We start from the raw sequence: 21,728 nt of genomic DNA on the forward strand, positions 1-21,728 counted from the left end.
GATCAAGCATGGATCTGAAAGGATTTTCCTTGCTCCTATATTATCAGTAACACCAGAGATTTTGGCAAGTAAAAGAGGTTCGAGAACAACAACACTGCTGGCCTCACTTTCTTCTGCTTGTTTGAATCTCAAGCAGCAACGTAGGGAAGAAGAATGTGCAGAAGACACAAAGCTCAACTCAGGGGGGCAGGGCTGGAAACGCTGTTCAGAAACCAAGGAGGCTACCAAGCTGATCAGGTCCCTTTCTTGAAGCCATCAGTGTCACAAGAGGAGCAATGAGCTGCAGCTGCTAGCAGCACCTGCCCCATGCAACAGGCTTGGTTTAAAGCAGCTGGGAGACTTGGGCTCTTGGATGGGGAGGAGCTGCTGTTGGCCCAACCTAAACCCACAGCTACACAGCACTCTACAGAGGGTGCAGTCCAATGCATGGCCCCCTACCTGAACCCTATGGCCCCTGGGGTCTGTGGCTGTGTCACCCTTGACTTCAGCAAAAGCAGAACTATGCCAGCAGCTTTGTGAATCCCCCCCTACAGGTATATTTTGAGAGAAGAAGCTTGTCCCTCCATTGGGCTTGCAATAGTGGAGTCACTCGGCACCTAGTGCCTTGGAATAATTCCCCTTGCAGTCCCAAGATCGGAGGAGCTGGAGAGTGCTAGAGCAACGGGAACTGTTGGCTGGAAGGAGGGACTGTAATGGCACTAAGCGTTCACCCCTTTCATCCCTAGCCTTTTCAGGAAGGAAGGAATTCTCCCCATTTTACAAGTGGGGAAGCTGAGGCACAGCTAAGAGGAGAAACGTCTCCAAGATTACACGTGCATTTTCAAGGCTGGTTCACCTGCGTGTTGCCCTGTCTGGGCCTCTCCAATTTCCTGCCCACAATCAGGTTCTGTCACTCAAGACGCAACCTAACCGGCTCTTTGGGCTACAAATGTCTCTGAACGAGAAAGCTCTGCCTTTCGCAACTCCAGTGTGGTCACAACTGCTATTCAAAGCAGCTCGGGTTGCGTATGCAAAACGGGACAATTGGAGAAAGGACAGGTTGCAACACCGGAGACGCATTAAAAACAGAAATCAAGGGCAGCCGTGTTTAATACTTTTCTTTATCCTTAGTCCTCTGAGTGGCTAAGGTTCAGCTGCCTGTGTCACTCCTTCACCTTCCAAGCTGGGAGAGGAGGCCAGAGGGCAGTGTTAGAAAAGTGCCTGGTGATGAATCAGGCCAGAGGAATCTCTCTGGGCCTGTCTGCCTGCTGCTAATCTCTGGCTCTATCACAAGAATAACAGATAAGGAGCTATGCAGTAAACGGATATAATAAACCTCATGAAGGGGCCCTGATGTCATTACACAAACCACAGACATTATCAACCACAAGCAATTGGTCACCAGAAGCCAAAGGCATTTCCTAGTCTTCAGGTTTCTCCACGGTAGCCACAGCAGGGCCCTGGGTAGGCACCAAAAAAAGGGGTCCCTTGTATGAAAGGAGGGTGGTGGGCCTCAATCCAGCTCCCTCTGGGCAAGGGTGTCCCGCCATCGGATGGGTGCTGAGGGGTCCCCTTGTTAGCAGCAGCAAAGAGCCCAAGGGCTGGCTGGGTGGTGCTAGAGACAGGACCTTCATTTTTAGGCTCTGAGAAGGGGGCAGTCAGTGTAATTCAGGCCCAGCAGTGTCCATCAAGAATCCCCTCCACACACCCCCCTTCACTGTGAGGGGCACCAGAGCCCCCTCTATGCCCTATCCTTTTGGGGGAAAGGAGGCAGGGAAGCAAAGAAACCCCTCCCTGGCTGGGAGCAGCACAACAAGGAGGAGTGGCCTGGTATTTCTGGGCGCACAACCTCCTGTCACCTCCCAAACAGGCTCAATGCATGAATGAGCGGCTTCTGTTTGCCCTGGAAACTGTTGGCTCCCCCCTTGTAATCTTAATTGCTGCAAACCGTGTGTTTGCTAACACTAGGCCACTTCCTCCCCACACACACTGGCAGGGCTTATCACTGGGTTATTTCAGGCTAATACCTATTTAGAAGGTCAGAGCTGCCGGGATCCCTAGAAAGGAGGCTTCTGGAAGCACCAGGAAGAGCTCACTGGGTCAGACCCCAGGCCTTTGCCAGCCTAGACTGTCCTGCAAACTCCCTGCCCCACAGACTCCAGCGTGGGCATCCACGGCACTGCCTTCTGCCAGCCGAGTAACTCCCCGTCCCACTGAGCAGAGCCTGGCTTCTGCCATCACTTGACAGCCAGCAGAAGGTGCACATAGATGTGGTCCCCTCTTTGGCTACCTGCTGTGGTCCCCTCAGCAATCAGGGCACGTTCTCAGGATGCACTGGGTGTCCTAGAGACATAAATGCCCCAGAACAGGCAGTAGGAGCTGCCAGAAGTGCATGCGTGTGCACCTGCTGTGATGGCTGCAGGCAGAGGGAAGGGAGTGGACAGAGCCCCGATCTCAGCCAGCATCCCATCTCCAATGATGCCAGAACAAAAAGCCCTGCTGGGGACAATGCTGGACACACAACCCCTGCCAAGTCCTCTCTGGCTCCCCAAGCATCACCAGTACCTGCAAGCTCTGAATCATGTCCTCCACTCTCACAGTAGCTTCCATGTCTTGGTGGAGCAAAAGCACCAAAGCTGAAGATCTTCAGCAACATCTCAGCACCTAACCACTGGCTTCAAAGGAAATAGGAACCAGCATACAAAAGCCTTGAAGATCCTGGGCCCCTTGAGGTGGCCTGGCAATTATTCAGCAATCAGTTAGAGCTCTGCACCACCCTTGGCAGCAGGTTTGCTCAGCAGAGTTTGCAACTAGTGAATTTGATGTCCCTTGCTATTGGGGTTCAAAACAGGCCTTCCCGGGTCCCAGCACTGTCCTCAGCCTCCTTCATCTGCTGTCTACTCAGGCCAGAGCTCTGAATTTCAGCAGCATACAGAACTTCCTTGGTCCCACAGCAGCTTCCTAATGCCAGCCAGCCATGTCCGAAAAAACAGGCAAAAGCAGCACATGGGGAACTCTTACCAGAAGCTGTTCACACAAGGGAGGCTATTTTGTAAAAGAACCAAGATGGGCTTTAAGCAGGTTATACCCATCTCCCACGGGCCGGCAGATGACCGAAACAGGTAAAATCAGTGGTTCTTCGTACAAACCAGAACTCCGGGGCAAGGCGTGCAGCCGTCTCCACCTCTGCATGATGCCTCCTCAGGGAGGCAAACCCTTTACCCCCGCTGCATGGAGCTGCCAACCTCCAGCACTGGTAGGGCAACACTTGAAGTCACACCAGATGCAGACAGCTGTTCACTGCTGCTGTCCTGTTCCCCCCTTGCCCCTTTGGAGATGCTCGGCACACCCCTGACTCAGTCTGGAGCTTTCCAACATCATTCTGGGGAGAGGCAGCTTCAAGCTTCTCCTGCTGACAGAGAGCTCTTGGACTTCTTTCCCCAACTCCAGCCTCATAGCCAAAGTGCTTCAGCCTTGCCTGGGATGAGACTCACACCTCAGTCACAGCCAGGGCTGCCTCTGTACCTTTAGTGGAGACTGGCAAAGCTGCTAGCGAATGTTTTACCCTGTGCACTTACTCCCATTTCAAGGGGCGAGGCCAACCCCTGTTACTGCCTGCTATGGAGGAAGCAACCTTATAGCCGAGGGAGTCCCTAGTGAGAATGAAACCATAGGAGGTCTAAGCTGCCCCCTTTTGCAACTGGACACAGGGTGCTCTCAAAACACTGGGGCTCCTTCTCCAGAAGCCCCACTGAAATGATATGCCAAGAGAAGCATAGCAATATTGGGCCAGGTAACACATGAAGAGCTTTGAGATGCTTCAAGCAAAGGGCAAAGTCTCATCCAGATAGGTCCAGTGCCCCCTGGCTGCCCAGGACAGCAGGCCAACTCTGCTCTGTTGCAATGTTGCCAACATCACATGTTCAGGCACCTGCGTTCCCCCCTGCCCCGAGTGTCACTGAACATTAGCTTCTGCAAGAGGAGAAGGGCTGGCATGGGAGGCATAATTAGATCTGTGCAGCAGCAGACTGGCAGCTCCTAGAGGAAGCATGACCCTGCATGTTGTGCTTGGGCTTCTCTTTGTACCATTGCTGCCCTCCCCAAAGTCATTTGAGCCTGGTGGGTGAAACCTGCCATCCTGGGAAACTAAGAGCCATCTCCACATCAGTGCTAGTTAGGGTACAGGTAGGCTGGAATCTATTGCGATACCGCCAGCTACGTGTGCAGGAAAGGCTGGGCTGGCCACTGCGTGATGTCCACCTGCAGAGAAGGTGGCAAGGAGAAACACCTCATCTGCATTGCCTTTCACCGAAGTTCAGGGATCTGGGATGCTTATGAAAAGCCAATGGTTGCTCCCAGCTCTCAGAGCACTCATCAGCGGTGGATCTCAAAGCACTTCACAAAGGAGGTCAGCACCCATTTCACAGATGGGCAAAGTGACCCAAGTTTCCCCAAATCACAACCACAAGATTGGGCTGCCTGTTTCATTGCAAGGGGAGGGGTATCAGTCACGAGACTGCCTTGGAAAGAAGAACCACAGGCATCACCTGGCACCTGGGTGAGAGGGAACAGCTAGATCCCAATAAAATAAAATGCATGAAAAACAGTAAAGAATCAGGCCAAACAGCAGCTGGCATGAGAATGACCCTGCCCCACACCACGGAAACCCCAGGGCTCATCTCCACACAGATCGTGCAGTGCCCTAGCTCAGCTGGATTGAAATCCAGTGGAGATGAGCTGGCCCAGGAGCAGCTCCATCAGAACAGGTTTGCTGATGGAAATACTTTTATGCCCAATTAACTCCAATTCCAGCCCAATTCTAATCACCCTTGCATCATCACTCCTAATTTAACTTCAGACACACCAGGGCTCATACTGAATCATGGACTGAGATAAAAATCCCACTCCAAGGCAGAAGAGTGAAAGTGGTACTAACGCTGCCTGGAAATCAGGGAGATTTGCGGGGCAGTCTCAGAACATTGCAAATGCCCCCGCTAACTCCCCAGAGGAAGAAGTAATGCAAAGGGACAAACATGCTCGGGTATAAAGTTTTCCCCACCTAGCAATTATGGTTTCAAACACAAGGAAGAAAAAATCCCAAGTCCTTTCTGACCCAGCAATGCCAACAAAAATGAAAGTACGTTTATATCGGTGAGTCCTTTAGCTTGGAGAACTGGTTTAAGGCTATCCTAGCTAAAGAAAGCTATTGCTGCATAAGCCTCGTCACTAGCAGAACTGGCTGCAAAGTGGAAAGGTCAATGGGATCATTTGAATAAGCTCAATGGGATCATCTGGGACGTGCCTGCCCAAGTCACTGTGGTGGTAGAGACCAGCTGAGGCCCTAGATTCAGGAGGAAGGATGCCCTGAGGCGGAGACAGGTCACTCCCTTTTATTACCTCCCTTTGCTATGTTTGCCCTGTGTCCCCATCTCCCAGATGTTGCCATAAACATGGTTTATGGGGCAGAGGCATGTTGGAGTGGAATACAGGGCAATTACTGTGGTGACAGCCAGGCGCGCGAGCGGCCCACCCTTGATGACTGGCCCTGGTTTGCTAGACAGCCTGGTGCACGCACAGGAGATCCCCACCCCCTAACTCCTTTCCATCTCCAGTTTCTCAATGACTTTACCACCTTCCATGCCTATTCCAGCTGGTGCGTTTGATCACTCAGGAGCAAAGCCATGGGCATCATGTGCTGTGCTCACACGTGGGAGGATGGGGTAAACATGAAGGACTGGCAGGGGGGCTGTTCAAGATCCATCCCCAGCTCAGGTTGCAGTAGCTGCTAAAACAATCAGCACTGAAGCAATTAAGCAATGTTGAGATTTAACCGATCATCATTATGATTCAGAGTGAACGCCAGGCAGTCTTGAGAGCTCCATTGTAGACAAGACAGACCCAGACAACAGGCCTCATCTGATCCCGCCAATCCTCAGTCAAAGCAGAACTGGCTCATCCTCCTCAATGAAATGTATGCTAACCACTTCCCCCTTTAACAGTTGGATGGGCTGGGATTTAAGGTTCAAATCTGGCCCGTTTCTAATAAGCAGCGTAGAATCCCCATCACTCCAGCCTCAGGTCCCTGTGCATCAACAGGGGAGACAGGCTGCTTCTTCCTTGTACTAAATGAACTCCAAACTGAAGCTAAAGCACCAGAATTGCCCAGTTCAGCTGGGAGACAGCCTGGGACCTCAGCAGGGTTTCTGCCCAATGCCAGGAACCAACAGATCGGGGATGATTAGAAATGGACCAGAGGGAGGTTGGATTAGAACAGAAAGGAGCAGCTCACAACACACGAACAGATGGGACTGGACAGACGAGGCCAAAGAAGCAGTGGTAGTGGTAGCAATAACTCAGTAGGACCTAAGGGCCTCAGCCGTGGACCAGGGTCCCACCATGCAAGGCACTACAAATAATGAACAAAGACTGCCCCTGCCTCCAAAGTTTTGTCTATGCAGCAGGCAGTGCAGCTCAGCAAGGACTGCAAAGCCTGCCCGGGAGGCTGAATGCATTGCTCAGACATTTTTTCCAGGCTGAACGTTGCACAGCTGTGACTAGCAGTCATCCCATGCCAGCTAGCGTGAAGCTAGCCCAAGCCTGTCTACACGGCACGGCCAGCAGAGCAGCGTCTGCAGAGTACATATATGCTGCAAGAGTTGTGAGTTAAGACAACCTGGGCCTGGGGGGGCATTATGAAGGCCTGGGGATGGTATAACAAACTGCACCAGACCAGAGGGGATGGGTGGGGAAAACATGTTTCACTGCTCTGGGCTGGGGCCACAGTTCACATAGCCTTGGCTCAGCCCAGCTGCCCCATCCTACAGACTCAGTGAAAGTGCATCTGGGACAAGCCCTCCACACCACGCCTACTGCACCCTCGCAGCTCCCTCCACCTGGGAAGGGAGGTGACGCCACCAGCTCCCAGTTACGCAGGGAGGAAGAAAAAACACCACCGCATGTTAATCCCTCCTGGCAAATGGCCGCAGCACTGACACCTGTATGCTTTCCCCAGGATGAGCAGGCAGGCGAGGCTCCAGACTGGGGAAGAGAGACCTTGGCAGTGTCGAACCAATGCACAGAGCTGGATGGAGCACACCTTTGGCTTTGGGGAGAAGGAAAGAGCCAGGTAACAGAGGTGCTGGGGTGTGGGGCACACCCACCCCTGCCAGCAGGCTGCTCTGCTCTGCTCAGAGGAGTATTGTTCTGGGCACTGGGCAAGCACAGGGCAAGAGAAGACCCCTGCCCCCAGCAGCTCACAGTTCAAGCCCATTTGACCCTCTGCTCAGGGACACGCTGCTTGCTTGGCAAGTTGAACAAAGGGAGCCCCTCCTCTCACCTCTAAGCCCTCTCCTTCAGGGGCACGTGACCCACATGAGCAAAAGGGTAAGGGACTGCTGGCAAAGAGATGGTGGCAACTCTCCAGGGGTAGGAAACCAGCCCAGCTGGGGTCGGGGTGCAAGGCCTACAGCAGACTCAGCATAGGACTAGGGCACAGCAGTGACCCTGGAGAAGGCCAACTGTAATGGACTCAGCCAAATAATAATGGCAATAGGTCGCTTGATTCCACCCCCCCCGCCCTGCACAGCCACATGCTCCACTGCTGCCCACAGCTTCAAATCCAAACTTACAGTCCTGGGAGAGAAAAGACAAGGCCAGGCAGTATCTCCTCACTCCCCTACCCCTGTCTCTGCCCAGCCCACACCTGGGGCACTCTCCTTGGCTTCCGCCCTGCCATCAGCCTGCTCCTTCGTGGCTCTTGCTTCCTCCTTGGCTGCAGGTGCCCGTTTGGGCTGCTTTGTTTCCGTCACTCTCAGCACTGCCAGCTCAAATCCTTCATGACGCAGAACAAAGGGAAAAGATCTCAGCCCGTACCAACCCAAGGGCCCAGCTGGCAGGCACCACACAGGGGCAGAGCCCACCTGTATGTTTGCTGTTCCTTTGTTAACGCCTGGATCTTTTCTTCCTCCGGTTTCTTTAAATTACTGCTTTTGTTTCTTGGGATTAAGGGGGGAATTCACGGTGCAGAGCTGCTGGATGCCAGCATGAAGCATCTCAGGGCAGAGCAGGTGTGCCCAGCCCACAATGACAGGAAACTGAGGCAGGGAGCGGAGGAAGGAAAGGGCACCAAGATCCACCTTGGTTTTCATGCTGTCAACTTGAGCACACAAGCCACAGGGATAAGAAATGTAAATCTGGAGGAAGCTTCTCAGCACAGCTCTGCCAACGCACCTCAGTGCCATTGTACAGATACCCCCCACTCACCTCGCTCCAGCCTGGTCCTCTGCACAGCTCCGCCAATGCCCCTCAGTGCCATCGTACAACATCCCCCTAGCTTGGCCCTTGGCACAGCTCTGCCAATGCCCCTCAGTGCTATTGTACAATGTCCCTCCAGCATGGTCCTCTGCACAACTCCGCCAATGCCCCTCAGTGCCATCGTACAACATCCCCCTAGCTTGGCCCTTGGCACAGCTCTGCCAATGCCCCTCAGTGCCATTGTACAACGTCCCTCCAGCATGGTCCTCTGCACAACTCTGCCAATGCCCCTCAGTGCCATCATACAACGTCCCTCCAGCCTGCTCCTCTGCACAGCTCTACCAATGCCTTCAGCCTGATCTGCATCTTCTCCTTCTTTGGTTATTCCAGCCCGGGATCCGACACAGCTGTCACCTCCCCTCAGTCCTACCCACTGCCATTGCAGCTCTGGCTCTCCTCACAGCCTTGGCAAGGCACCTCCATGCTGCCCTCCAAGTCCCACCTGCTAGGCCAGGCCCAAGTCTCCCAGCACAGCTGGACCAGCCTCTACTGCGCTGGCCAGCTGCACCCCAACACCCCTGTTCTGAGCCCCTCCAAGCAGCCCCAGCTCCGGTTGCACCCCCATGGCCCCTCCAGCACCATCAGTGCATTCTCCAAAGGGGCCACCGCAGCTCCCTCCTGCTGCTCCGCGTCTCTCAGCAGACGCTGCCATTCACAGGCCAGCAATGCTGATCAGTGATTCCCATGCCTAGGCGCTAGACTTGCACCGCCCTAGCTGAGCCTGACCAAGCACAGCACCCCCAAAACCAGGACAGGAGCCCCATGAGCTAGATTAACCCCTTCCTCCCTGCTGCTCTGGCCAGACCCAGCAGACTCCCAATCACTTTTGATGCCACCTTTCCCCAGCCCCTGCCTCCTGTGCCCATTTTGTAGCGGGGCCCAGTAGGAGAGGGAGCCTTGCTGCAGAGAAATAAAATGGCTTCACTCTTAGAGGCAGATGTGTGGCATATTACATGCACTGATGCTGCCCTTACCTCCGCCTAGCTAGAAAGGCCCCACCATGGTCTCCAGGGCAGTGCCCTCACCCACCCCGTGGCACGGCCTTTGGTTCTGGGCACCCTTTGCAAAGGCATAAATAGACAGGACCTTGCAAGCCAGGGGCGCCCCTTTGCATGGAGCAGGCTGAGTGGTCACAGCCTTGCACCCCACCATGGGGAGCGCTCCAGTGAACACCAAAGAATTGACCCCTGTGATAGGCAGATGCCATGCATTTGGAGCAGGATGTACATAAAGCGCCTATGGGAAAAGAGTCAGCACGGGACTTAAACCCCTCTGCCCTTCCTCCTCAGTTGGGAGGGTTATTTCAGAGACAGGTCAGCCAAGCCACCTCCCCACCACCCTGTCAGCCACAATACATCAGGCCATTCTCTGCTGGCTGTTCCCAGGCATACACAGCCAGCCAGGTGAAACCAGCAGGGCCCCATGCCAAGAGAAGGGATGTTGTCTTTTCACACAGCACCCAGTGCGGAGCCAGGCTGCAGCAGAGCCTGACTCACTGCCCGCCTCGGTTCCCACAGGAGCTGCCACGAAGCAATGCAAATTCTTTCTTTTCTGCATGCAAATGATCCTCGGGCATAACGGCCCCAGGGAGCACGTCGTGGGAGAGCCAACGAGCCCTCCTCCCCGCCTCAAAGGCAGGCGGCGCTGGCCACCCCAGCGGCCCGGAGTCCAGAGGGGGGCGAGGGCACTGGGAGGTGCCACCAGAGAATGGGCTGGCTCCTCAGTTAAGGTGCTTGGGGTGGTGCTTGTCCAACCCAGTCTACCCATGGCCACTGCAGCCTGGACTAAAGGTGGTGGCAGTTTTGCTCCATGGGTGATTTGAGTTTGCCCAAAGGGATGGTTCAGGTCACAGTCTTGCCTTACCCCACAGCCATGTGCAAAAGGGGGAGATACCAACTTCACAGGTTGGACCTCTCTCATTGTTCCCGTTGCAGCAATCCAAATAATTAGGTTTAGAAACAACAAAGTCACCAGTGGCCCTCTTATGTCCAGACGTGAGCTCTTTCAGGCCAAGCCTCCTGTTTCTGACAGTGTTTGTTCCCTGGTATAGCAGGATACCTGTAAAGCACCTGGGAAGCGTGTCCCGCTACACACGGGAGGCAGAAACCCTTCCCGACCCCTGAGGAGTCCATTCGTGCCCTGAAACATGAGACCTACTTTACAAGTGAGCCTGAAAATTCCCCCTGCAGGATGATCCGTAAATACGACTATTTGGGGAGGAAAAAGGCATTCTCTGCAACTCGTGGGAGCTTAGGCTGCTGTGAAGGTGAGCATTGTTATGGGACACATTATCCCCACCCAACAGCAGCATTTGACTCTTTTTTGCCCGAGGCAGAGAGTTGTAAAGGTCACGCTCATGCTGTGAGAGGAAACAGTTGATTATAAGTAAGATTTATCAGCTCTGGCTTCAACCACATTTCCTTGGCCTCATGTCCAGGGCATTCAGATAGGATTAGCAACCCTAGTTTCTGCTGTGTGAAAGACTGAGGTTCTCACTTTTGATTTTATTCTAGAGCAAACTGAGTCTGGTGAAAGGCAGACACCCAGGAAGAGCCAGGCAGCAGTGCTCAAGGGCTTCACCGGGCAGATGGAGAATCCAGGTTTAGATCCCTGCTTAGTCTGGTTCAAAACAGTGTCCGAGTCTGCTGCATCCCTGCTAACCACTCTCAAGACTGGCCTGCTGGCTACTCAGGGGTCCTGGGGTCTCCCTGCACTTCAGACCCATCCTCACCAGTTCAAAAGTTTCACCAAAAAAATCCCAGCCAGCCAACCAACCAACCACCTAGCCCAGCAGAATCGGGGGTTAAGCCTTCACTGGGCAATAGGAGACCCAAGACCTTTTTAGCAAGGTTTGAGGTGCTACCACCACTGTCCTACCTTCCAGCTGCTCTGCCTCTCTCAACCACCAAGCTGCAGCTCTGCCTCATGACAGACATGCCTCTTTCTGGTCTACGCCTCCCCAAAAGTTGCTCTGCTCCTTGCTGGCAAGCACCAGGCTCCACTCCAGAGACAACTGCACTTCAGAGACAGGGGAACCAACCTCAGTTTGTATAAAACTAAGAGCACAATGAAGAAGGTTTGTACATGTCCAGGCTCTGGGGAGAGGAGTAGGAAGGTACAAAGGACTCAAACCTCTCCAGCAAGCCTGAAATGAATACACGTGGCAGGAGGTGGCCACTCCTAGAGATTTCCAGGGGTTCACGTGGGAGACTCAGGTCCTGTCAGCTCTGCTGCATCTTCCCCTGCAATGAGAAAACTGCCATTACTTCTGTTTAACACTGATGCAAACAACTCCTGTCCAAGATGCACTAGTTCCTACTGGGTCTTATCTTGAGCTGTTCAGATCAGATTCAACATGGTGCCTTGGGCAGGCGCTTTGCCCCACAGCACCCAAGGGACCAACTGCTTGGGAACTCACTCCCAAAAGGACACCTGGCTACCTTGACCCCTTCACCTCCTCCCAGTGAGAAAGAAGCTGGTGCAGCCCGTCTTCTTTGAAATCATGCACAGCCCGTTCTGTTGCCACAAGGACCTGCAGCAAGGACCCCGTGTACTTGCAGATGCACTGCCCTGGACAAGAGGTGTCAATGGTCACAGGGATGGGAGGTAGGAGGGCAACAGCAGGAAGCCAGAGGATAGCTAAAGGAAGGTCCCTGTCAGTGGAGGTGATGCAGGGTGAGCCTGACTCAGGGATGAGTCACTGGGCTGCTAAGGAGACGTGTCATTCCCGGCTAGCATCCAGCTGGCTCAGAGGCACCAGCTCCATCCTCAGAGCTCACTCCTGCACCACCAGCACTGGCACTTCGTACCACCAGAGTTGCATTAAGCTAGATACCCTATGACATCCTTCACCCCTTCTGGGGGCATACTCTGAAGCCCTCAGAGACTGCCAGCAGCAGGCTGAGACATCCCACATCCCCACTGCTGCAATGGGCAAGGGACCAATGCAGCCAGGAAGCAAATCAGACATATACTAGCCAGCAGCAGGGACCAAAATATCCTCCTACCCCCCAGCAGCCTGGCATCCCCTAACCAGATTCAAAGGATCTGGCATTGGGAAGCTCTGCAGCTGCCATTGCCTTCCCTGCTCTGAGCCTCATCCAGTGCTTTGAGGGCTGGCTCAGTGTTGGACCCCTACTTGCTTTTTTAAACTGAAGGCATTTCCACCATAACCTGTAAAGCAATTTCCACCCCTGTAAAGCAATTCAGGGGGATTGCTGGCTGCTAGGTCCAGCAGGACAGAGCAAGCCCTAATGGGCTGCCCAAAGCCCTGGGTTCACAGAAGGAAGGATGTGGGCCTGGCTCTATGAATTTGACACTTAAACCTGGCTGCAGTCAATCCTCCGTGTTACATTTGAGCATCACAAAGGCTTTCACGGACTGACTCGCACCTCCTCCAGATGACAGGTAATATTAAAGTCTATCGCGCAGAGTGGGAAATTAAGATGGAGAGAAGTTAAGTGACATGAGCATGCAAATCAATGGCAGCGCTGAGGAGAGTCCCCAGGCCCGTCTGCTCTAGCCTCTACAATTTCTTCCAGCTCTGAGCAGGAGGGAGATCCTTGGAGTCCTCCCTCTCAGACCATTTCTGCCTTCCCCTTAGAGATAAAAGAAAATCCCCCTCTTCCAGGCTGTGGATGTGTCAGTTAAAGAGCAAGAGCAAGGAGGCAGTGAGGTTCTTGTTTTCCTTGCTAGTGGTTGATTTGAGGGCAGTGAAATGTTTGCTCTGTCAACACATCCTAATCCACAACCAAAACACTATTAAAATAGAGTGAAGGATGGGAATATGCTGCCCTTTACAACAAGGCTCACAGAAGCATACAGATTGACAGGGTCCTGAGCATGCATGCACCGCCCAGCACCATGGAGTCCCTGCTCCACCTGGTGCCTCTGCAGCTTTGAATGTACAACACAGCAGGGAATCCATCATGGGTAAAAGTTATACCATCTTACCTGAAGGCAAAAGGCAAGGCAAGGCAGCACCTTTGAGACCAACTGGTTCAGAAAAGCATGAGCTTTGGGAGGCAACAACCTACTTAGTCAGATGCTATGGAGTTTATCTGACATGACATAAATAAACCAGTGCAACTTCTGTGCGCAGAGCAGCCCTGACTCCGCACCAGCCCTCTGGAAACATTTAGTTACCATAATACCAACGATATTATTGCAAGTCTCATAATCCTTAATGCATTCCTCAAAACCCAACCTCCTGGAACCAGGGGATTGGGTAAGAAGCATCATTAAAAAAAAGTGAATCTAGACTTCTGGGTTGCACAGAAACATTCGGGAATAGGAAACCTTTGGGTCCCAGAGCAGCAGTTCCCAAACTAGGGACCCCAGAGACACTTGGCGGTCAGGTTTACATTGGGAGCAGGGTCACAAATCCAAAAGGGACTGTGGCCCAAAGGGCTCAAGCCAGGAAGTGAACAGAAAACCCAAGATGTATTTGGCAAATGTTATTTTAAGCCAATATCAGGATTTGGTGGGATGCCTGCAGATTGGCATCACTGAGGTGATTGTGAGCCCACTTGAAAACTGAACAGCAAATTTTGTATAGCCCCCACCATTTAGCATAGCATACCATTTAGCATAGCCCCCACCCATTTAATGACCTGGGGCCTAACTCTTGAGTGCTCAGCATTGGCAGCTCCTATGGATTTCACTTGTTGCAGTAGGTATTCGGCATTTCAAAAAATCAGGCCCTTAACATGTCCTAACACGGGATCAGAGCCGGGATTAGAGAGAAAGCTCTTATGCAACCTGACATATGGCGCGATAACAATCGCTCTATTCTGCAATGGGCACCCTGACCTGCAGAAAAGGGAGCGCGTGGGGAGTTCAGGATTCACGGAGAGCTCTGCAACAGAAATCCCTTTTAATCTCAGGTAACGAGTAGTAACATGGGACTACACAGGGATAATGCAGAGCATATGCCACTTGCTTACTGTAACAGTAAATCTGTTCTGTGAAGAACAGGATGGGAAATAGGAAAAAATAAATGCATATATATAATAGAAAAAATATAAAAATAGGGAAAAAATGTGTGTATGTGGGGGGTTTTTTTTCTTTTCTTCTATATATATCAGGGCAGTTCTGTGCAGTTTTTAATCCGACTGTGAAAATCACAGACTCGCCAGTTCAAGCTGGAAGAACAGGCAATTTCAAAGCCCCCTTTTGGCAGAAGCCTACCAATCTATTCAAAAGGAATGCAAGATTACAGCTCCAGGCCACTTCATTCTACCTACTCTTCACTATATAAAAGGAAAAAAGGCTCAAGGTGCCTTTCAACATGAGTTAAAACTATATCAACTAACCCCCAAAGCAGCAGCTGCAGCGATCACGGCACTTCCTACAGAACTAGTAGCATTAACGCTAGGCTTCAAGTCAATCCCAACTCATTATGCCCAGCTCGCATTCCCTACTGTTGTTCCAACTGGGAGCACAGACTTCTCTTCTCACCCTGCGTGGAGCCAGAGCATTATGTTCTATTCAGTAGCTTCCACCCCAGGGCAGACGTCGGGGGCTGCAGGTGCTAAGGTGCCCAATTGACAGCCCAGAGGTCACAAGTTTGAGGCCACAGCAGAAGCATTCATGGTGCGACCATGTCGGATTCCAACAAAACTGCAAATTCTGCTAAATACCTTGTCGCAAGGATGTGAAAAAGGAAAGGACCCCAGTGATGATGGCATTTTGGTATGTACGAATAATTTCATGTCAACACACAGGCTTTGCACTTGGACGGAGCCTTTTGTCACGGGAACCTGCAGTGTTGAGAGGCAGGTTTTTAAAAACATTTTAAAATAAACATTTGAATTAAGCCTCAGCATACCAACCACCCCTATTTTGGAGTGGGAAGACAAGGTGCAGAGAGGCTAAGGATTTAGCATAGGAACTTGCCCACTAGATTAGGGCAGCTTGATGTGCCCAGGAGATTTTGTGCATGAAAATAAGAAATGACCAGTGGCCCATATGTAACTCAAGATCTGTATCTTCTCCATATTATATATAAAGCAACCCCAGGTGCTCACAATGCCCTGCACAGCCCGTGGAGGAAGCTTACGATTCTGATTGCATGGGATGTGGGCCAATTTCTGTGCAACTTGCCCCACACTGGTTTTCCTGATGGGATGGAGGATCAAGGACAACAAGAAGTCCTTTTTTAAATACATAGGGGGCAAAAAGAAGGTACTGGGTAACGTGGGGCCTCTGCAAGACACGCTAGGAAATCTGGTGGTTGCACCAGATGACAAAGCTAACCTATTTAACAATTTCTTTGCCTCCATTTTCCTGAGCAGGGACCAGATCAGCCCGTCTGCCGGGACCCCCTCAGGCCCCAGAGGAGGCGCACCCAGGCCCAGGGTCAGTGAGGACCTAGTCAGGGAACTTCTGGAGGGACTGGACGTATTTAAATCAGCTGGTCCTGACGATCTCCACCCCAGAGTGCTGAGAGAAGGAGCAGAGGTCATTGCGGGACCCCTGGCACGGCTTTACGAGCACTCGTGGTGCTCTGGTGTGGTGCTGGAGGACAGGAAAAGGGCCAATGTGGTTCCCATGTTCAAAAAAGGGAGGAAGGAGGACCCAGGGAACTATAGGCCAGTTAGTCTTACCTCAATCCTGGGTAAGCAGGGAAGGTTATGCTTAGGGGCAACCAACACGGGTTCATTCGAGGCAGGTCCTGTCAGACCAACCTGGTGGCCTTCTATGACCAGGTCACAAAATCCTTAGATGCAGGGGTAGCTGTGGACGTAGACTTTCTGGACTTCAGGAAGGCCTTCGATACCGTCTCTCACCCTATTCTCATTAAAAAACTAGGGGACTGTGGTGTCGACACCTACACAGTCAATTGGGTCACTAACTGGCTGGAGGGTCGCACCCAGAGAGTGGTGGTGGACGGGTCCTACTCAACCTGGAGGGATGTGGGCAGCGGGGTCCCCCAGGGCTCAGTCCTCGGACCCGCACTGTTCAACATCTTCATCAGTGACTTGGACGAGGGGGTAAAAAGCACCCTGTTCAAATCTGACTAAGATGTGGGGGGATGTGGGCATGCTAGAAGGGAGGAATAGGCTGCAATCGGACCTAGACAGGTTACAAAGGTGAGTGGATGAGAACAGGATGGGTTGCACCCGGGGAGGAAGAACCAGCAGCAGACCTACAGGTGGGGAACTCCCTTCTCATCAGTGCAGAGGCAGGAAAGGATCTTGGAGTCATTATTGACGCCAAAATGAACATGGGGCAACAGTGTGAGGACGCAGTCAGGAAAGCCAACCACACCCTGTCATGCATCCACAGATGCATCTCGAGCAGGTCCAAGGAGGTGATCCTCCCCCTCTGCGCGGCACTGGTCAGGCCGCAGTTGGAGTACTGCGTCCAGTTTTGGGCGCTGCACTTCAGGAGGGATGTGGCCAATATGGAGAAGGTCCAGAGGAGGGTCACTCGCATGATCAGGGGCAGCAGGGCAGGCCCTACGAGGAGAGGCTATGGGACCTGAACCTGTTCAGCCTCCCCAAGAGAAGGCTGAGGGAGAGCTAGTGGCTGGTTACAAACTAGTCAGGGGGGGCCAGCAGGCATTGGGGGAGTCCCTGTTCCCCCGAGCACTACTGGGAGGGACTAGAAATAACGGTCACAAGCTGGCAGAGGGTAGATTCAGACTAGACATCAGGAGGCGCTACGTCACTGTCAGGGCGGCTAGGATCTGGAACCAACTTCCAAGCGAGGTGGTGCTGGCTCCTACCCTGGGGGTCTTTAAGAGGAGGCTGGATGAACACCTCGCTGGGGTCATTTGACCCCAGTACTTTTTCCTGCCATGGCAGGGGGTCGGACTTGATGACCTGCTCAGGTCCCTTCCGACCCTACCTACCAGATATGAAACTATGACCCAATACGACTGTTATTTGCATCAAGGCTTTCAGACCTGTCACGAAGGCGGCTGTTCAGCTTATGTTTGGATTGGCGGCCCCAGGAGAGGGCGGCGCTTTCTCTGGCATTACGAGGGAGACTGGTTGATCAGATGTTTCGTTTGGCTGCTTTTAGTCAACTTGGAGCAACTCCAGACACCGTCCAGGCAAACTCTGGTTTCTCCTCAAAAGGAATCTATGGAAGTAGGTCGTTGCCTACAAAAGGTCACTCCTCTGATCCAGGTAGTCTCTAGGAGGCTGCCCTGCTCTACCTTCTGCCTGATTTCAGACTAGCACAGATTACCACCTCTGCCCCTCTCTGCACCTGGCTAGTGCCCCGCAACAAGCCTCTACCACTGGCACATCCGACAGAACCTGGCACCGGGCTCCTTCCCGTGCTTCCTTTCACGTATGTGCCATAACAGGCACGATACAAAAACCTAGACAGTACGTGAAGCAGGGTGAGAAGGTGGTGGGAGCCACTTCCTTCAGTTGACAGCACTGACACTGTGCCTCCTCCCACAAACACACACACACACACACACACACAAAGCTGGTAGTTTCCATTTGTTTGCTCTTTAAATAATTGCTTCCTTATCGCTATTTATTCAGACCCCTTTAAAATTTCTGACAAACCTGCTTCTCAGGCACCACAACCTGTTTCCTTCTAACCCTCCTTTGTGAGCTGGGACCAAGCAAACGCCAGATCAGATAGCTGAGAACAGTCAGCTCACTGATGGGCCACGTGCTAACCCTGGTAGACAAGAGTGGTCGATAATGTCCCAGCTTCCCGCTCTCTTCCCTGCAACCTCACCAACACCCATAACACATCCATCACTGCTGGGGTAACTGTGCCAGGCACCCACAAATCTGACGGCCTGGAACAAAGAGGAGCCTTCTCCCACCTTGAGAAACCCCAATACAAGTGGATTTCTTACCAGAGCTACAGCAGACACTTCCTGTACCCTGTCTCCTTCCTGGCCAAGGAGATCAGATGTGGTCTCACTGCTTCCTTTCCTTGAAACACAGCCATTTTTGCTCCCCTCTGGCTGCACATCCCCAATTCTGTAACATCAGCTGTCGGGGGAAAAACAAAACGAAACAGTTACTTCCAGGACTGCATTTAGCAAACAGCCATCCTCCGTTTCTCGGCGTCTGTCAGACAAATGCTGCTCAATGCGCGGATTCTCCGGAGGAAAACCGACAATCTTGCTGGGCTCAGCACTTCTGCTTTAAAAATAAACTGAACACCTGTCTATTTATTTAACGCTCAGAGCCAGCACAGAGCTGGCAAGAAGGTGCTGGATTGAGCGCACTGGAAAAGGAAGGCCCTCCATTCACAAGCAAGCCTCGGCCTCTCCTCTAAGACGCTCGTAAACGGGTGTCAGGGCATAGTATAAAGAGGTAAAGACCTGCCCTGATGCAGATGCCTGCCTGCTTTGGGCTCCTTTAACTCTGAAGTCATCAGCCATCCATCAAGACAATATTTGCTGGTCTCTGGACTTGGTGACAATTGAAGCCATGGGTTTAGGAGTGAAAGAGAATGTCCTTACCTAGACACCAATCTCTCTCTCTCTCTCTTTCAAAATGAATAAGATAAAGTTGAAACCTAAGAGCCTTTACTTTAGCTATGCTGTTGGCTCCAGCAGTGTCCCTTAAATCGGAGCTGGAAGGACCAGCATCTTCTGCGGTCCAGGAATTCAGCTGCCACTGCTGCTCCCACTCCTCTTCTCTATCAAGATGCTTGTCAAAAGCTCGAAATATAGAAAGCCAGAGACTATGAGGCTGTAGCTTCAGGATACCAGGACCCTGGTTCTCGTTTTAAAGAACAAGAACCCCAGGATACTTCATAAACAGGCGTGAAAGCAGGACTAGAGGAACAGCACCTTGTTTCAAAAGAGAGACACCACTCGCCAGAAAAAGAGTCAACGGGAGGAAAAGAAAGTGAAGTGCTTGGACTGACGTTTGTGATGAGGTCTAACAGGATAGTGACTCCAAGACCTTGAGTTATGATGGGTCATGGACAGGGCAGGCAATGTCAGGAATAGCTTTTCAGCTGAATATGGTGCCATCTGCTTTTTGCTTGGTACTTTAAACTGGTATCCCCTTCCACCCCAGAGCTGGATGAAGCAGTGGGCACCTATCCAATGAACTTTAGGATCTACTAGCTGGAAAAGCATGAAGTTAACATAAGATTATTGTTGCCTAACACTCCCCTGTGCAAAGTCCAGGAAAGTTCCACACTTTATTATTAACCTTTTTTATTACAGTAGTGCCTAAAGGCCATACAAGAGCAGAGCTCCATTGCACCAGGCACTGTACAAACACAGAGAAGTAGATGGCATGTGCTGTGAAGCACGTATAATCAAGAGACAGGCAGGGTGGGGGAGATGTGGGACTCGGTGAGATGGTGGCAGATGGCATCTTACCACTGTGGTTTTTTGGTGGGTTTAGTAAAAAGGCAAAGAAACGGGGAGCGAAGGGCGGTAAGGGCTTGGGCAGGGGAGAAGGGGGTAAGAGGGGCTGGTATGCACCAAATCTAGGAGGAAGGGACTAAATGGGGAGCAGGCTGGAGCAAAGAGCCAATTGGCACAGGGCAGAAGTCAGAACAGTGGGGAGTTTGACACAGCCAATGGCCCTTGCACTGGCTGCTGGGCAGCTGCTCCAACCATCTGGCATCTCTTGCTGGCAATCTTTTGTGCCCCCCCCACAAAGCAGGAGAGACACCACTTAGGTGCTAGAGGCCCTGGCATGGGGCAAGGTCTTGTACCATCAAATCTGAGGCTAACCAAGTTGCACGATTTCTTACCATTGCCCCGAGCGGCGGTTCCACTGGAGCGTAAACACGGCTCATGCATCAAAGAGTACTGCAGGCCCTGGGGTCTCCCCACCAGCCCGATGCTTAGATAGCCACTTTCCAATTACTAGTATTAACCAGTCCCCATTTAAAAAGCATATTTTTTTTTTCTTTCAATATTCCAGTTTGACGTCACGGCTCAGCCTGCAGCTGTCAGACTTATTGAGGAAACTTGGCCACAGTAAACAGAGGGGAAGGAAAGTGGGGAAGATTAGATAACAAGGAAACTTTTATTGTGGCAGACATCGTGCCTGCAGAAAGTCCCAGCTTTTAGCAGGTACGAGCCCAAGCGACCAGTACACAGCCCTTCTGAGTCAGGGCTCTTGCTTCCCAGCACCAGACAGCATCCTGTTCCCAAACAGCTCCTTGCAAGGGAAGGGAGTGTCCCGATAACATTTGGGAGGTTCCCCAAAGTGAGCCCTTCTTTGCCAGCTGGTTTATTCAAGTCCTGCTTCTCCTGGTCTTTCACCTGACTCAAAAGTTGTTGAGGTACTCTCAGGTCAGCTCTGGCGGTGCAGGTGTCATCAGGAGCACAGATCAACATCCTTGCTTTAGACCAGGCGATGCAGAAGGCAGCATATGCAAGGTTCAAGCCTGGTGGGCGCTGGCAGCTTTCATACTCCCGCTCCCTTCCGACAGATAGTGCACTGTGGGGAGAAAGGGGCTTGCTGGCAGGTAGGAGGGATGGACGGCTTCATCTCTGCTGGCTGAATCTTTGTTACGAGATTCAGGACAGTTTACAGTGGATCCTGTTGAAGGCTCCTGGGTTCAACTAGCTATCAGGGTTAACAGGCACATGGGCAACACAACAGACCAATGCCCAGTGCGATAGGCTGGACTGCTCTCACGCCCTCTCCATTTCACAGCAAGTCTCTGGAGAGCCAGTGGGTGTTGCCTTGAAGTTCCAGCTTCTGGAGTCCCATAATAACATGACTCTCTGCTTCCATGTACAAAGGTGGGGGGGAAGGAGTGGGCGCCCGCCCCCGAGTTACTACCCCTTGGGCTTGCAGAGGAAAGCTGAGCAAATCCTGACCTCTGCAGCCTCCAAAACCAGAAGATCAGAGAAGGCAGTGGCCACCACCTGGGTTGAAATCTCATCCGTTTTAAAACAGGGAAGGATGATTTGTGATTTCTGTACAGTTGGGGTAACAGCACGAAGCAAAAATTGCAAGTGAACAGATCCTTCAGGAAGGTTGAGGGGGAGGTGGGACTGCTGCTGACCTGCCATAGTGGGTGGTTAAAGGCAGATGCAATGGAAGCTGAGTCCTCTTAAAACATTTCTGAGTTCCCTCTCCCTCTGCGAGAGCTTCTGAGACCTCTGAAGAGCAATCCTCCTTCTGGAGAAAGCTTAAAAGGCAATAGGTCCTCAGGATTTATTGGCACTGGCAATAGAAAGGGCTACCCCAGCTCCCTCCTGCCTTGCACCATAAGACTCCTGCTGCCCTGGCAGGTGACTTGTAACAAGAGCTGAGAAGTTGCCCTGCTCTCTCACTGTTGCATGGCTCAGGCACTTAGTGAGCTTTACATGCTCTTCCAGCACTTCATAAACACACGTGGCAGCATGACTAGAGGAGCAGAAGCTTGTTTTTAAAGAGACCACATGCATGCACCCCCTTCTAGGATCACTCTCCAACCTGGGGGCAGCCCCTGCTCAACAAGTCTCCTGCCCCACCTAAGACGCATCT

The 21,728-nt window shown here is 52.2% G+C and overlaps 1 protein-coding gene across 4 annotated transcripts in view; it reads right to left on the minus strand.

The window, feature by feature from the left end:
* SPDEF (SAM pointed domain containing ETS transcription factor) overlaps positions 1-18,363 on the minus strand; it is a 53,441-nt gene extending 35,078 nt beyond the window's left edge. The window contains exons 1-2 of one of the 4 annotated variants that reach the window (XM_025205878.1): positions 18,125-18,363; positions 11,425-11,534 (exon numbers count right to left, since the gene is read on the minus strand). The gene's annotated coding sequence lies outside the window, so the exon portion shown is untranslated. Of the gene's footprint in view, positions 1-10,155; positions 10,260-11,169; positions 11,535-18,124 lie in introns of those variants that run through there. The other 3 variants (XM_025205877.1, XM_006025108.3, XM_025205879.1) reach the window with 3 other exon arrangements.
* Positions 18,364-21,728: the final 3,365 nt, after the last annotated feature.

This window comes from Alligator sinensis, unplaced genomic scaffold (assembly GCF_000455745.1).
Source record: "Alligator sinensis unplaced genomic scaffold, ASM45574v1 scaffold872_2, whole genome shotgun sequence".
NCBI classification, from domain to species: Eukaryota; Metazoa; Chordata; order Crocodylia; family Alligatoridae; genus Alligator; species Alligator sinensis.